Raw genomic sequence first — 17928 nt, 5'->3', positions numbered from 1 at the left:
TGTGGATGTTTTCTAGAGATGACATTTAGAATAAACAGTTTATCCTGGATGTAAACTGGTTTAAGATGTAGGGTTTCAAAAACCATCTTCCCAAAGCTCAGTACTGGGAAAGATATAATGAATCCCACATATCATTATGTGCACTGTGGCATCTTTGAGAACGGCAACTCAGAAACACAGATTTGCATGCTGAGTTTCTGTCAGTTTGGGGGTAGCTTAACTGGGCTCGCACCTGACTAAATGTTTTGTACTGGCATTGTTCATTTTTGTTGCCTAATCACTCCTGTCACGTCTCTCAAGATGTGTTAAACTGAACGAAAGCTGTCATCATGTGCAAGAGCCTTGCACAAACAGACAGGCACAATTCCTAGCTTTTGTCAATGTCTCCAATCAGACCCAAGTCTTGATGAACGTCAAATCTCAAAAAGTTAATAACTATGCGCTAACCGTGTACTTCATGGAGCATTTGTTTCCTCACTCACTGCTATTCAATTGGAGAATTTTTCAAGCTTGAGTTCGCTAGACCTCGATATTAGGCTGTTTTTATATAAACTTACCAGATACTTTGTTAGGTACATGTGGTCCATGGAAATATTTCATCAGTCAATCACATATCAGAAATTCACAACCTGCTGAAGTTTAAACTGAGTTAAACTTTGAGTTAATAGGGAGGCAACAGTGACTCAAATAACAAATTAATAATAGCCTAGGTATGCAGATGAGCTTCTCTGAACGCACAACACATTCATAGTTCATATTGGCTTATCAATGCTGCATAACAGAAGATTGGAAAAACATTACCTAGTTTGATGAGTCTTGACTTATACTATGGCATTTGGGTGGTAGGGTCAGAATTTGGTGTAAACATCTGAATCCATGGATCCGTCCTGCGTTGTATCCTGGTGGTGTAATGGCGCGGGGGATATTTTCTTGGCACACTTTGGGCTCACAGTCGACCTGAGTATTGTTGCTGGCCATCTCCGTCCCTTGTACCCATCTTCTGACGGTTGCTTCCAGCAGGTTAATGCACCATGTCACAAAACTCAGATGATCTCAAAATGGTTTCTAGGACATGACAGCGAGTTCTCTGCAGTCACATGGCCTCCAGCCACCAGATCGCAATCCAGTAGAGCACCTTTGGGATGAAGTGGAACAGGTGATTTACATCTGGACTGGCAGCCAACAATTATGCAGCAGCTGTGTGATGTTATCATGTCAGTAAGAACCAAAATCCCAGAGGAATCATTTAAGCACCTTGTTGGATCCAAGCGATGAAGGATTAAAGCAGCTCTGAAGGTAAAAGAGGTCACTAATTCAAAGATCATGAATATTTTCATAGACAGAAGTGAACTAATAGGATCAGTTCAAAAGCACAAAAACCGAATTAAGAATCTGCCGTTTAGTTTTGATCACTGTTTCACATTAAAAGCTTGTGGCTGCCAAAACCAAAATGGCACCATTGTGCTCATGACACAATACAATAAACAAAACTAAGAAAAACATTGATGAATCTACAAAACTGTGTTTTTAGACACTTAATATTGTGTTCTGGGATGCAAATACATCGGTTTCCATCTCATGATCTTGCTCAGCATTTCTGTGATTTGGCCACCAAGGAGGTCCAAATCACAATTTGATTAGTGTATCACAGGAATAATAGAAATGCTTTTTCATCCATATCAAGTTCTCTCCTGACTTTTGTAAGAAGCTTGACAGTGTACTCCCATTATTAGGTAACTGATACAATCTCATTACTACTCGAATACCAATGGAAAATCCCTTTATAGATGAACGTATTAAAGAGCTACATCCAACGAATGAGAGAAGTAAATGTTACTGTCTGAGCTTGAGTGAGTCATGCTAACTTTTCCAGATCTCTGGCGGAGCTTTGTGCAGGTTGAGTTGTGCCAGTAGCAATAGTGGGAAATAGACTAATGTGGAAACTAAAGCCACACGCCACAAGATGGACGACAATGGAACACTGCAAAGCTCACACGTCCAGATTGAGGGCAAAGCCATGTCTCTCAACACCCAACTTAAACACAAAGCCCATATGAAAATACTTGCCCGGACGCGTGTGCTGTAGTGTATGTAAGTGAGAATTTTTTTCCCCGTCTTGAGGCCTAATATGGATACAATACAGTAGTCGGAGGCATATAATTTTCACTCTCTCTCATGCAATTCACATTCTGGTAGTATTACTTCCCAGGACAGACATATAAGGGATCTATTAGGGTCACCGCATTCCTATACCCAATCAAGCAACTCAAAACTGAGGTCATTCTGTCTTGTGGCTCAACATAAATTTCTGCCTTCGTCATGTCTTCTTCATGAGAGAGCACACGCTCCTGTTTCATTGTGTTAGGATTTACGTTCATTGTGACACAGATGGAAAAATCGAACCAGGCTTTTTTTTTTCTCCTCTTGGATCTCGATGGAAAACCAGACTGTCTACAATTTTCTGCTTGTAATTATTAGGTTTCACGAAGCTTATGTGCAATTATCTGTTGCAGGTCTACCACTCAAACACCAAGTTAAGCCCTTCTCACAGAAATTTTCAATGCAATCCTTATGACAACACATTAACGGTTAATGCAACACATCTTGTGGCATAGCGTTTCCAAAGGGGAAAGTCTATGTGTGATGTTATTTTCTGTTGTTTTACACCCTGGCAGCTACTGTTCCAATGAGAGACTGAACCTTCTGTTTATTATTTGACCACACTTGGCAGTTTCTTTGCTCATGAGAAGACAGATTCTGTTTCCCAAACTATGTTTGTGTTTTTTAAAGAAGAGTTTAATTTGATATTGCTTAAGGTGTCTGCCGTAAAAAGGCTATAATTCAGTTAAACGTTGTGCTATACATTGTGTTTATAAAAAATCTGCAGACATTTTTGACGTGCAATTTTATTGCTTACCCAGAGATTTTTTTTAAAAAGAAAGAAAACATTATCTTATATTAAATTGTGCCTGATTCAGGTAGAAACATAAGCTAAAGTCTCTGAGATACAAGAATCTAAATGGCTCAAACAATATCCACGTCATATATTCACGAGTAGTTAGTTTTAGTTTAGTGGCTTAAACATCTCATATATGTTCATGTTTTGCAGTTCTCTATATACAGACTCAGTGGGCACTTAATTAGGTACACCTTATAAGTACCAGGTTGGGCCACCTTTTGCCTTCAGAATGCCTTAATTGTTGACGAGTGACTGAGACTGATGTATTTACATCCTGAAACGCAATACTAAGTGGCTAAATACACAGTGTTGTAGATTCATGTTTTTCTTAGTTTTGTTTTGTGTATTGTGTCAACAGTATGAGCACAATGCTGCCATTTTGGTTTGGCAGCTATAAGCATTTAATTTGAAACAGAGATCAAAACTAAACGGTGGGTTCTTAATCTGGTTTTCATGCTTCTTGAACCAATCCCAGGGGTTCTCTCCACTCTATGAAAATATTCCTAATGTTTGAATAAGTGGGATACTGATATATAAAACTATAACTCGCTAGACATTTCATTGGGTACAATCTACTAGTATTGGGTTTGGCGACCGCGGCTCAGGGGGTTGGGACATGCATCTGTAACCGGAAGGTTGCCGGTTCGATCCCCGGGCTCTCTGTCCTGGTCGTTGTGTCCTTGGGCAAGACACTTTACCCTACCGCCTACTGGTGAGGGGCTGATGGCGCGATATGGCAGCCTCGCTTCTGTTAGTCTGCCCCAGGGCAGCTGTGGCTACAATTGTAGCTTGCCTCCACCAGTGAGTGAATGAATAGTGGCATTGTAAAGCGCTTTGGGTGCCTTGAAAAGCGCTATATAAATCCAATCCATTATTATTACTTCTTGGCACAAATCTGAAAACACTGGTCAGAGATTCTGTTACATGTTGACATGATAGCATCACACACTTGCGGCAGGTCTGGTTTGAGCTCTGGTGGAGCCATTTGAGTACAGTCAAGTCATTATCACAAGCAGCAAACCAGTTTGGGATGATTTGAGCTTTGTGACACTGGAAGCAGCCATCAGAAGGTGCGTACACTCTCATATTGTTTACACCAAATCTTGACCCTACAGTCAACGTGTCAAAGCAGAAACAGGCAACGTTTTTTCAATCATCTACTGTCTGATTTCGGTGTGCCCATGCAAATTCTAGCCTTTTCTTAGCTGACAAGGGTGATTTTCTGCTGATATAAGCCAACTGCTTAAAGGTTTGACAAATTGTGTGTTCACAGATGCTCTTCTGCATACTTTGCTTGTAACCACTGGTTATTTAAGTTAGTTTTGCCTTCCTGTCAGCACAAAGGACTCTGCCTATACTGAAATATAAAGGTAATAATCAAAAGTGGTAATCAACTGCCAATTATATCCTGGACCCAAAAGGATTAAGTTAATTTAAAAAGATTTACTTTTAGTTATAATGCTAGTTAGTATCTGGACTACTGTATATCAAATGTATTACGCTCAGTACACACAAATACATCCCAGCCTTGCCTATTATAACCGACATGTTACATTAAATATAGAGTATCCTGAGACGGGAGCTCTGGAACATCAACCTAGAAGAGCTAAGTACAAAAATACAATCTAAGCACAGATATTCTAACTGCAAATGAGATGTTTACCTGGAAATACCAACTCAGACTTTTACATTTTTTGAACAAACCCTGATTTACTGTAAAGGGACAACATGATTCCTGGAGCAGGGTCCAGAGCCGCACAGAGTTCATGCGTGCTGAGTGTTGTTGCTCTGCCAGGCGCAGGTAATTATGCTCCCCGTGGATGTTTGAACTCCCTGTACAGCCATGCATTTTATGACCATTCTGTACCTCAAGACTTCAGGTTACAAACATGTCTGCAGTTTTATAAACTGTTCCTGCTGCTTTTGTATTGATGGCCACATGCCTTTGGATGTCTCTAGAACAATGCTTTGATCAGCCTCTCGGCCCGTCTGATCAGAGAAATCCAACCAGAAACACGTGTATTTAGAAAATTAGTTTGTTCCTGGTATTCAACACAGAAAAATATGGAGGCCTTTCATTTAATTAGTGTGGTTATATTATTTCTCACAGCTTCAAACATTTGTTCCTAACACCAGCTGCTAATACACAGATGTGACTATGTACATGCGCTATTAGCAGCCACATGATGAAACAGAATGATCTCATGCTTTGGTCCGAAGGCTTTTATTTATTTATTTATTTTTAGCAATGATTAGTTTCACAGCTCTTCATAACTGTTCCCATTGTTTTTCTACTATGATGAGCTTCAGCTTAATATTTGACTTCTGTTTCTTGTGCTTCTCAAGTGTTTATGGAGTTTTGATCCCCAAGCAAAACATGACTTAGTACTTGGTGGAAAAACCCTTTCACAATGATAGATGTCTTTTGTAATTGGTCACCAGGTTTGCCCACATCTCAGGAGGGATTTTGGCCCACCGGTCTTTACAGGACAGGGGTCAGGAGAGCTTTGGTTTCATCTGACCACAGCACATTCTCCCAAGTCTTCCCTGAATCATTTAAATGTTAAGTGGAAACTTAGAACAGGCCTGTACACGTGCCTTCTTGAGCAGAGGAACCTTGTGGGTGGTGCAAGCTTTCAATTCATTAAAGCATACTGGTGTTCTTGGTGACTGTGGTCCCAACTGTCTTCAGATAATTAACAAGCTCCTCCCATGTAGCTTTGGACTGACCCACCACCTTTCTTATGAAGATCCCTCACCCCATGAGCTCATTTAATATTTCATCCACTTCTGAACAATCGCACCAACAGTTGCCACGTCCTCACCAAGTTTCTTGCTTCTTCTCTTTCATTTTGCCATGAAGGTGGAAATGTTGGAATGGAAGAAATTCTGTGGACAGCTGTGTTTTATCCACATAATGAGTTGAGATCATGACATCTATAACTGACTGTTTGCCACATGGGTGCACAGCCAGTCTGCGGAAGCCAGAATACTGGCTGGTTTGTAGGCGATCAAATACTTATTTTATTCAGTTACAGGCAAATCAATTTATGACTTTTATTAAATGTGTTTTTCTAGATATTTCACTGATGTCTCGCACCATTAAAGTGAAACTACCAGTTTGCTGGTACTGTTAGGATGCCTGGGTCGTTGACCCAAGGTTTTTGAGTTTATTATTTATTATTTCCAGTCTTTGGTTTTTTTTGAGTTCTGTCTTATGGTTTATGTCTCTGTCTTCTCTAGTTGCTCTGTCTCCCCTGTCAGCTGTATCCCCTTGTCTAGTTCGCGTCTCTGTGTATCCTTAGTTGCTATATCCCCGTGGCCAGTCAGTGTTTGTGTCTGCCCTGGGCCCACGTCTCTGTTCCCTCTGTTGTAGTGCCTGCATGTGAGTCTGTGTCTTTTGTTCAGTCTGTGTTATGGGTTTCCTGTTTTACTTTGAAAGTCCATGTCTGATGTTAATGTGTCTGGTTTTGCTTCCCCTTGTCTCGTTAGGCCTGATTTGCCCCAGCTGTGTTTCCCTCCTGTTACCCATTCCCTGATTGCTCCCTCTGTGTATTTGAGCCCTGTGTTTCTTTGTGTCTGTGTCGTGATCTACCATTTACCTAGCTGTGTGTTCTGTCAGTCCTCCGGTTTAAGTTTATTTTGATTTTTTCCAGTTATATTTTGAGTTTTACATTAAAGCTGTTTTGAGTTACGATTGTCTCCGGAGTCTGCACCTTGGGTCGTATTCCTGTCTAGTGATGGTGAGATGAAGCCTCATGATGAACTGAAGCTTTCCATCCAATTGGTCGACTCATGGTTCGAAGCATTGTGATGATTCATTTGCTCTACTGCGCCATCAAGTGGACAATTCAAGTGAAGCGGGCTCTTTGATTATAATGATGTGTAAACCTTATGTACATCTGGATAATGACACAAACTAGTGTTTGGTGCTTCACTTTTTAATAAACTAAAAGACAGAAATCAGATTATAGGATGTGTAGTGTTGTTTATTTATATTTTGGTGTTTATCATTTGTGATATTTATTACTGTGTGCATACTTTATTAGGAGAGACAAAATAAAATAAAAAAACATCTCTTCCTTGCTGGTTCCATCGAAGAAGAAATGCACAAGTAACTATGTAGCACGTACGTAATCCAATTCCACAACACGGTGTGATGGGGAATCAGCTGTTTTCCTGCCCATGTTATTTCGAATCTGGCGCGAACCGATGAACCAGTCCCTGAATCAGTCACGTGGTACGGACTGCCCGCGAGGCCTCGAACGTCACTGCATACGTAATCAAAGCAAGCCTCGATACGCGCTTCAGAAAAACGCCCCCGCGATTACCCGACGCACGATTCGAAGCTTCGACACACAGGACACATCACTATTCCTGTCTGCACACAGCCACTCATAACAGGTACCAGCTTGCGTTGTAAATGAGCAAACTTACAAATTCAGCAGGGGAATCAAATAATTATTTCACATCACTGTATCACCGTGTCTTCCTATCTGTGCTGCCTTTCTCTCTTCAGGTTTAGTGTGAGAGTTCGATATCTGCATGTAGCACTAGTCTTTTGGATATTTCATGTTTTGCTACCTTATGATCTTCAGCCCTTTATCCTTTGTGATTTTTGGACTTTGGGTTTTCTTCGGATTTGGAATTCACCTTTAAAGCTCGTCTTTTGCTTCATAATTTGTATCTCTTGTATGCTGTGTTGTCCTCTACAACAGTGGTCCCCAACCTTTTTTGCTCCACAGACTGGTTTATGTCCAACAATATTTTCACGGACCAGCCTTTAATGTGTTGCAGATAAATACAGCAAAATAAAACCAGTATCAGTACCAAGAAAAAGAAGATTTATTCATAACACACGGGAAAGACCCAGGGAAACCAAGTTAACGATAAAAACGCTAAAAAAAAAACCACGCTAAAAACCCTGAAAACCATGAATTTCACACCGAAGCCTCAACTCCTGCGGCCCGGTACCAGTCCGTGGCCCGGGGGTTGGGGACCGCTGCTCTACAACAGTCTTTACGGCCACCACACTGTGACATAGAGATCCCAGGATTCTTTCCCAGCCTAACTGCTATAGAATATTTTGCTTTTATGTTTCATAGAATAGATGTGTGTCAGCGAAGTTATTAAAGTAATTAAATGATTTTGGTGACACTACACTGCCTGAATTATATTAAGTTTTTCATCTTTTTCCAAATTTTGATGAACATGTTTGTAACTCACTATGATCTAAAACATCGATTTGTCATTCATTGTCTTCTTTGCTTTAAGAGAGGTCTATATTTCCTCTAAAGACAAAGCAGTTTGGAGGTAGGCTGTCCAGCATACTCTAAAAATCATTTACACCAACTTCCCATTCGTCGTTTTAGAGCAAGCAAAGAATATTTCAGGTATCTGAATGGTTCAAATTTGAAATGACCTGAAAAAACAAAACTGCACATAAAAATGCATTCAACTATTCAGTAAGGTTTTGACATGTTTCTAATATGATCCAATAACTCGCTTGTATGTAAATTGCATCTAATTTGCTTTTTGTCATATTGAATCAAGGCAAATGCCCACACTGACCAGCACTGTCATTTGTTCCATGTGGTTGAAATATGCCACCAGTTCCAGGCGGCTGGCACTAATCAGACTTTGCATGCGTTCCAACTTTGATTACCAGCTCAATCAAACACAATCAAGAGGAGGGTTGGGATGTAATTTATGCCTTGCAGATAGGTTTCAACTCTGCAAGAAATAAACAATGTAACAGCAGACAAGAAAAAAAGTTTACAAAACAGTAGTAAATGCCCAAGTTTTAGAGATCACAAAAAGATCCATCCCCTGGTGCTTCAAGAACCACCCAGTAGGTCTGAGTCTGGCAGATTTTTGAGATTTTTGTAAGTGACCCCTGTTTTTGACCTTCAAGCATGAGTCAATATTCAGTTTTCACTTTTGGCAACACACCAGATGAAATACAGGCTTCTGTAGAAGGTTCAATAGCATTCCAGTGCTTTTATAATAAGCTGTAGTGCTAAGACTGAAATCTTTAGGCTGGCCAACAAGCTGTGTAAGCAATGGTGAGAGCTGCGCTAATTGAAGAAAGAGCACCAGGCTTAGTACTGGACTTATAGGCCTGTCTGTCTGTCTTTGCTGCTGCTTCGTCTGCGGCATGAAGGCCACACAAGGCCATATCTACACACTATAACCATTATTTTGTATCCTTACACGGATGGAGCACAGAAAAAAAGGCAGATTTAAATGGGAATGTGGTCATTTTTGATAGATGTTTTCTCTCATAAACGATGGTAATGTGTTTTTTCCACCACACAAAAGGCTAATTTACACCACTGCTGACTTATTGATTTGTGGTTATTATTAAAAATACGTTTTTGTCTAAAAATACATTTTTTAAATTATTGTTTTTACAAGATGTGTCCAATACTGTATTGTGTGTGTGTGTGTGTGTGTGTGTGTGTGTGTATGTATGTATGTATGTATGTGTGTATATATATATCTATATATATATCTATATATATATATCAATCAATCACTGAAAAGCAACTTTATGGCACTGCAAAGATACAAAGAAACAGCTCAGAAAAAGTGTGAGTGTGGTTCCTCCATTGTGGAACCAAATGGAAACCAAATGAGCATAAAGCACATTTCAAATTCATCGGTGGGGCCGGAGCAGACCAGAGGAATATTTAAATATATGATGTCTGCCAAACTGACTCAGTTCATTGAGTGATCTGTGGGGACTTGTAAATTTTGAAAGTGTTTATCCCTACTTATTGAATTTTATGAGAACAAAATATATAGCCTTTGTCCATTGTAAGAATAAAATTAGTGAACTAGAGTAACAATTCCTACTTTTATTTGCCTTATTAATGTCAATTAGTGAAAGAATTTATTTCAGAACCAGATAAAGTGGGGGAAAGGTATTTCTTCTGCCTGCTGTATTTGTATTTGATAATATGTTGTGTGGTGTTTCCAGTCTTTTTCTCCGTATTTTATGTCTACTGGATTTGAAAGGTCTGCTTAAGTGCTACCACATGTTAAGCCTTTATACTGCTGTCACTAACTTAATGTGAGCGTGTTGTTTTCCAGACTCTGTGTGTGGTGAATGTGTATGTGAGAGGAGACAGATGCAAAATGACACAGACAGAAAAATAGGGGCTAGATGTATACAGTATATGCATTTGGTTACTCGGATTGGGTCTTTTTCCATGTGGGAACAATCTAAACTGTAAATCACAACTATATCACACTTGAAAACATCCCAATTGATTCATCATTTTACCTTCATAGACCTATCTCTAAATCAGCAATGGGGTTAACTTATTTAGGAAGGCAGGGAGAGAGGTTAGGCATTTTTTTTCATTGTAATATTATAGTTCAGAAGCATCTTTTTTTTTGACAGTGGAATTAATCAGGATCTGGGAAGGACTAGGTGAATAGGGGCTTTTTTCCCACCAGACGACTCTGTAAATCTGCCCCAATGACCGGCAGGTGAAAAAATAGTGCAAATGAGAGGCTCAGCGGAGTGAAATGTAGCAGGAGAGGAGACCTGGATGAATTAAAAAACTGGTGGAAAGTAATTTCAAGAGTAGGAGAGAATGGAGTGATTCATGTGTTGAGTGAATAAACGGTGGAAATGTCTAATCATGGCTGAGTTATGCATCAGCTGCTCATATCGGCACACAGTGGTGAGAAAACTGGACTGTGTGCGTGTATCATATTTCTCTCTAATATTGTAGGGTCTTTACCTTACACTAGAAAGTGCTTTAAGGCAGCTGCTGTTAATTGGCGCTACATAAAATGAGATGAAATGAACTGAATCTAACTCATGCTTGCTTCAGTCTTCACAGGTTTTTATTTTCATGCCTGCTTCCTTATCCCTATTTTTCTTCTTTACATTTCTTCACTCATCCCACTTCATCCTCACACAGACCCCTACAGTAATCGTTATGCTAACTAAAGCTTAGTTTTGTCCTCATTCCTCCCATGACGTGGAACTATTTCCCAATCAGCTATCATGAGGGGCCTTCAGTTTCTTAATTGCAACTTGAGGAGATAAGGAGTAAGGTCAGAAGAGGCTTTTGGAGAAGCTAGAAAATAAAGGCTTCATCTTTAAGATTTCCTACACTGAAATCTAGAGCTGCAGCATGTCTGTGAGGTATGCTTATTGTCACATTTACAGTTGTGGTCAGAGGTTTGCATGCACTGATCATGGGAATGGATGCCATAGTAATTTGGGGCTTTTAATGATTTCTTTGAACTTTTCTTTTTCCAGAGTGGAATGATTGTTCAGCATAGACCTTTAATGACTTTAAAAAAGCAATAATTAAATCTACAAGTTTGAATTTATTTTGCATTTTTTTTCTAATTCACACAGAGTCAGAAGTATACGTACAATCCACTAATATTCGGTAAAATGTCGCTTAGCAGACTGCAGACTGGTCAGACACTTACAGTAGCCATCAGCAAGCTTCGGGCATAATTCTAGCTGAATATTTGACCACTGTTCTTGGTAGAGTTGGCATTTTAAGTTCATTTTAATTGGTTGGTTTCCTGCCAAGGACCTGGGTTTCAAACATAACCTACAAATTTTCAATAGGGTTGAAGTCAAAGTTTTGGGAACACCATTCCAGAAGGTTAATGTTTTGATGCGTCTCTGGATCATTGTACTGTTTGAACGCCCAAGTTGTCAAGCTGTTGATTAGATGTGAAGTTGAAGAATTTGGAGCTAGTTCCTCTTCATTACTCCATCTAGTTTGTGCAGTGTACCAGTACCACTGGCAGCTAACCGGCCCCAGCGCATGGCACTAGCACCACTATGCTTGACAGCTGGTTCAGTGTTCTTAGGTTTGAAAGCCTTACCTTTACTCCGCCAAACATATCTCTTGTCATTATAGCCACAAAGTTCAATAATTCTCTCGTCTTATCATAAAACTTGGCATTTGGCGCAGGTCGCTGTAAATTTCAACTGAGCGACAAGGTGTTGGTTTTGGAGCATGGGCTTTGTTCTTGATCGGCACCCTTTCAGGCCAAAGCGATGTAAGACTTGCTTCACTGAGGACAGCGACCCTGGGGTTTCAGAAGTTCCCTTGTTGGTTACAGTGGTTGTTCCTGAACATCCTAACCAATTTCCTTTCATCTGAGGGTGACAGGTTGGATCTTCTACAACAGTACAGTACATCCCTGTACAACAGCACATCCCCAGCAGGTCCCTGAGGTCATGTGATCAGGGCTTGCTGGTCGTCCAACATACGAAGCTGAAAACAAAAGGCCCCCAGACTCTGGAACTCCCTTCCTTTGAGCCGGAGATCTGTGGACTCAGTAGTTTCATTTAAAAAACAGCTAAAAACTCATGTCTTTAAACTTACTTTTGGTTGATTTCTGTTTTTATGTTTCAGCTTTTCTGTGAAGCACTTTGTGATTTTTATCTTGAAAGGTACTATACAAATAAAATTTTACTTACTTACTTACTTCTAGATCTTGGTGAAGTGGTGGCACATTTGAATAACTTCTACTTACATACAGTTTTTTGAACTGATGATCTTGGAATCTTGAGTTGTTTAGAAATGGCTCCAAAGACTTTCACAGTTTGTGTAAATCTACAATTCTCCTTCTTAGATCTTCCTGAGTTCCTTGGACTTCTGATTATCAATCAGTCCAATGTCAAAGAAATCCTTTGTATGTTTGTAAAGACAAATAGATGTAATAAACCATTTTCACTGACAAGAAGTTAATAGACCAAAGTCTATTAAGCATATGTATTTTGACCCTGTGTGGATTAGAGAAAAATAAGAATTGGGCCATTTTTTTTGGTTTTGTTTTTTTAATTTTACAATTGGCATGCACATATTCTTTGACAGCTGTGTAAAGTCTTGTTGTTAGTTTAATATAAGTAACAAAAGCCAAAACAAATGTACTAATCTATACATGAATTAGAAGTTTTTAAAGTAATATAAAGAGATGATTTTAAGTATTACTTCTCTATAAGAGTCTTTAAGACAGCAGAATGGTGCAATATATAACTTCTGATGAAATTAGTTACCAACACGCAACAGTCTGAGAGTTGAAACAGCTGTGCATCTATCATACACTAGCTGATGTTGCTTACAACTGAAATTACGGAAACAAGGATTTCTCATCTTGCAGCATCAGCTCTCTCTCTCTTTCTTTCTCCCTTTCAAGGAAGCAGTGTAAAGATGCAAGTGGCAGAAACAGGGAAACACTTCTTTTCCAGATCCTCACAATCCTACTCGCCTTCTTCTTCTTCTGCACTTTCCTCAGATGGAGGAAGTGGTTTGTGAGCAGACTGCGGCTGACTGGAACACTGTGCTGCGCACTGGGGAAGCCGAAATCGGAGCTTCTGTGGATTAAATGTTCCACTAGAGCAACAATTTCTGTGAGGGGGGAATCATGGAGCGGGCTAGGAACCGAAGAGGGGGCTCACTCATGGTACAAACGAAGACAGAAAATGCAATGTAATGCAATGAAGGGAATTTCTCACAATTTTAAATTAAAAGTTGGCCACATTGTCAGTTCATTCATTTTCAGTGCTAGCCATATTATCTACGTTTGGGTAAAAGCCTAGCCACTTACCTTTTTTGTATATCACTCTCTTTCTCTGCATCATTCTTATCTCTCTCTCACCCTCTGCTGTCAGCTGGCCAGCAAAGCATCTACGACAGATCAAGTGCAAGAGAAATCAGGTGACAGTAAATTAATTACGTTCCATCTCAGATAAACTGTGACAGTGAAGGTGATTTAGTAGGTGCAGGTAAAACGTTGCTGATCTCTACACACATTATAGCAATTATGATATGTCCCTTTCAGTGTGACCTGCATTACCATAGGGATGGGGAAACTTTGCTGTAAGTGTGCGAATGTGGAGTGTATTTGTTTCATTTTTGTGATGGTTGAGGCTAGTGTCAGTCTGGCCATGATAGGAGAGAGCTGAAAATTCATACCACAAGCCACTGAAGATGTTCCAAACCAGCATTGTGTGAATATAATACATGTCAGCTCCCATAATAGCAATGTTATCAGTGAACGGTCTGGGGTTCATCTGAGTTTCTTCCATCATAATTCTAAAACTCCATAACACTATAACTCTCTATTATTGAATCCTGTTCAGGGGCTATTTTCTGAATGGAGCTAGAAAGCATATGATTGTCAGTTACAAAATATGATATCTCTGTTTGCTGCAATAAATGTAATGGCATGACAGCAGAAGGGAACAGAAGAAGACTGCAGATTGCAAGCCTTTCTTTTGTTACTAAAGCGGGCTATTGCACACAGTAGGACAATGTTTCTGGTTTTTACAGGCTACGTGTTTGTTTGTGCAGTTTTGTGTAGATTTGGTGTTTTGTGACCCTGTCATCACACGTAAATCTAAGTTGTCTTTTGTTTTTCTTTACAAATTGTGTAAAACGTTTTGCTCTTGTAATCAGCTTCTGAACAGTCTTCAGTAAGACAGTTATTTTTTTCAGAAATAGTCAAAATAGTTTTCTGGTATAATACAGCAGGAATTTATTCGTCAATGAGAAACATTTGAAGACAACACTTCTTGCATGAACTGTCATTCTGATGGTATATTAATAAAACGCTTGATTTTACATCATGTCGGAGGTACAGTTTACCTGTTAACCTGCAGTGTGTGGATGCTCATTTGAACTGTTCTGGGAAATGCTTCTTCAGTGCTTCTCAAATACTTTGAGAAATATACCAGAACAAGAGAAACTATTGGCTGCTAATGGTACAAGTTAGTTTCTGATATGGGAGAAACTGTATCAGCTGCACATCAAGCATGAAATAGTTTTTCACTGCAATTTTAGTCCGCTTGCATTGGCAAGATTAGTCGTCCCATTAACTGTTAATACAGCGTGGTTTCTGAACAGTGAGTCAGCTGAGACCTTAAGAACAGTGGTCCTTTCTTGTGGTTTACACACTCCTTAATATTTTCTGTGATGGATGAGTCTATTATTAGCTTGAACCAGCGGCACAGAAGTTGGTTACATCATATTATTGTGTTTTGTAACAATAATCTGCTGAGTAGATTAAATAATGGCTACCAAATAATCCTGCTATACGCTTCAATTACAGTGAAGGCCAATCATGTTTTACTCTGAGCACAGATGTGCGTCAACAGCAAATGACAATCGCGTACCAACACAGTCTGAGGTCTGCACGCAGAGGTTTAGGCTTCAATTAATCTAACAAGAGAGCTAATTGCTGCCAAATACTGTCAAAAATGCAGAATTTGTGAGGTTCATCCTCCTTGGAAAGCTCAAAAGCTTTTACCAACTCAAAAGCAGAATGATAGAAAATAGATAGTTTAAAAAGTCTTTAAAAATGCTTTTTTCAAGTCCACAATGTTTTGATATGCAATTTCAAATACTATAACTTTTGGTCATTTAACTTAAAAATGTGCAAAAATTATTTATTAGGAAACCAGGTTATTTAATCAATTAAAAAAGAGAAATAACCCTATTAGCAAAATCCTGTTTTATTATATTTCAATATCTTAATACTTTGGTTTTTGATCCTTCCTGCTAATAGATGCAATTTGAGGCAAACCTATGGGTAATGTTTTAGCTAACATTGAAGTAAGTAGTAGCTTCTGCACATTACATGTAAAAGGCCTACTACTGATAAAAGAAAACATTCGTCAACGTTAGCTTGTGCTTTTTTTATTTATTTATTTTGACACATTATTTATTATCCTTTTTGAGGTTTGAAACTAGATGATGCTCAGCTAAAGAGAGAAAGAGAAAGCCACATACATATTTAACTCAGTTAACCAGTTATCACTTCCTTAAACATCCCAACCAAAAACATCACTGTATAACCTCCATAACTACTTACACTTCTACACTTTTTGTCCTCACCACCAGTATATCATGTATACCCTCTATGAGCTATGAAGCTTCAAGGTTTAAGCTAAGCTAACATTAACTGTTAGCTTAGAAACGTGGTGTTAAACTTGTAGGCCTAAATGCACCACTTCTGTTAATATGATTAAATTTGAATAGTTTCCATGGCACAAGTAAAAGGTATTTTTGCTGGAGAAGCTACTGCATATGTAAGCAAGGCTTTCCCGGTTTCCTATTAAAAACAGAAGGAATGATAATAGCAATGCTTATATCCAGTACACTTCCACTGCTTATAAAGCGAGAAATTTATTTGAAAATCATCCACTGATAAAGACCCTTAAAGCCTCTGTGTAAAGTTGATGAAAACTTAAAACAAATGCCATGTTTAGTAGGACCAGACTATTACCTGGAGGTAATGATATTGTTTCACCACAAGGTGGAAGCAAAACATCAAATATGGAATTCCTCGAAAAGCCTTCAGAGGGTTAGACTGCTAAACAATAAGGAAATTAAGCTCCTAATGCATAACAGACCTGGTAAAATACATCCTCTTCCTCTTTGGAGAGCATAGCTAGGCCAGATCAACTGACTGCTGTTGTTTATTATTGCATTTTTCAAACCTAATGTTGTTCACATCCGTGCATGTTAGCTGTCACCGTTAATGAAGACAAGTTCTTTCCACTTCTGTTTCTTTGAGTAGAAGCATGTAGACATATGGTGGAACATATGAGCCACGGTGGCACCTTCAGATTTAATGGTCACAGGATTTGCCACCTCCACCCTGTGGATGATGTCTTTTCCTCCCACACATTTTATATGGTGTAAAGTGGAAAATTTACTTACCTCCAAAAGCCTGAATTAAGAAGTGGCAAGAGATGCAAGTTTCGCACTGTGTTACAGAAATGACCATGGGCTAAAATCCCAAATTTTCTCAAATTTCATCATTTATCTCAGAAATGCTAATTAGTTATGATGTGTGATCATAAACTGAGTAAATCCTGATATAAATAAAATCATCATGTTTAAAATCATGCTGATTTCAACTCCCATCCCCCAGATATTTTCTTCTATATTTGAAAGACCCTCTCCTCCACCCAAAGTATGCAAACAGACACAGGAAATACTATTGTTCCAGACAGGAAATGCTGAGAGTTGGGCCATAGATGACACTCCTAAAACTCTGAGAATTAGGAGCAAAGTGACGCAGATATATGAGTGACATAAAAAACAGACTGAGAAAGAAAACTGCGTTCACTCGGGACTCTCTTTGTCTCAGTAACCTTAACTCCAGCATGTACAGACACTTACAGTACACACACGCACGCACATAAACGCAAGTAGTTACACATAAATGGGCAAAACAAAGACTGTGTTGTGGCTCGCAGCCACTAGAGAAGACTCTCACTCAGCTATTCGGGAATCTAAGCCATGGTAACTGAGCTGGAATCTTGGCCTGTCTCTAGCATCCCTCTATTCAGCCAGTTAGTATGACAAAGATCTGTTATTCTGTGAGTGTGGGTGGATGCCTTTGTGCTACTACACTGAGACACCCAGGGTGAGAAATGCTAAGAAACGTACTCCAAAGTGAAGACGTCATAGACTCTCAAATTTCTTTGAGAAAATCAATCAAAGTTAAAGTAATTGGAGTAATAAGGCAGTGAGGTGTTGTTAGCATTAGGGCCAAATCTGACTGATGATCACTTATGTTCCTCATCAAATGTTTTTCTTGGTTTGTAATGCTTTCATTTACAACAACATAATTTGGCAAAACCAGATGACGATATCCACTGAAAGCTAAGTTCTGCCACGGTTCACCATTAGGTTATAGCATGCATGAATATTAGATTAGTTGGTGTCCTCCAAGGTGGAGCTTCTACAACTTTTACCTGTGTTTCCATTTGTATCTGCCAAGGACTCCTTTATGGTTTTATATGTAGAATTAACATCCCTTCAGTGTAGTCTGAACTTGGTGCAAATATCTAACAGACTCTTGTCTCCCCTCATTATTTCCTGTGTCGTTCACACACTTAGGCACACACACGCACACGGCAGATGACGTGCAGCCGGCTCCATGCCTGAGTAGCAGACTGCGACACA

This window comes from Rhamphochromis longiceps, linkage group LG1 (assembly GCF_057381845.1).
Source record: "Rhamphochromis longiceps isolate RC_006_pf linkage group LG1, R_longiceps_female_GT1.1, whole genome shotgun sequence".
Taxonomy (NCBI): Eukaryota; Metazoa; Chordata; class Actinopteri; order Cichliformes; family Cichlidae; genus Rhamphochromis; species Rhamphochromis longiceps.
Note: the sequence above shows the minus strand (reverse complement) of the source record.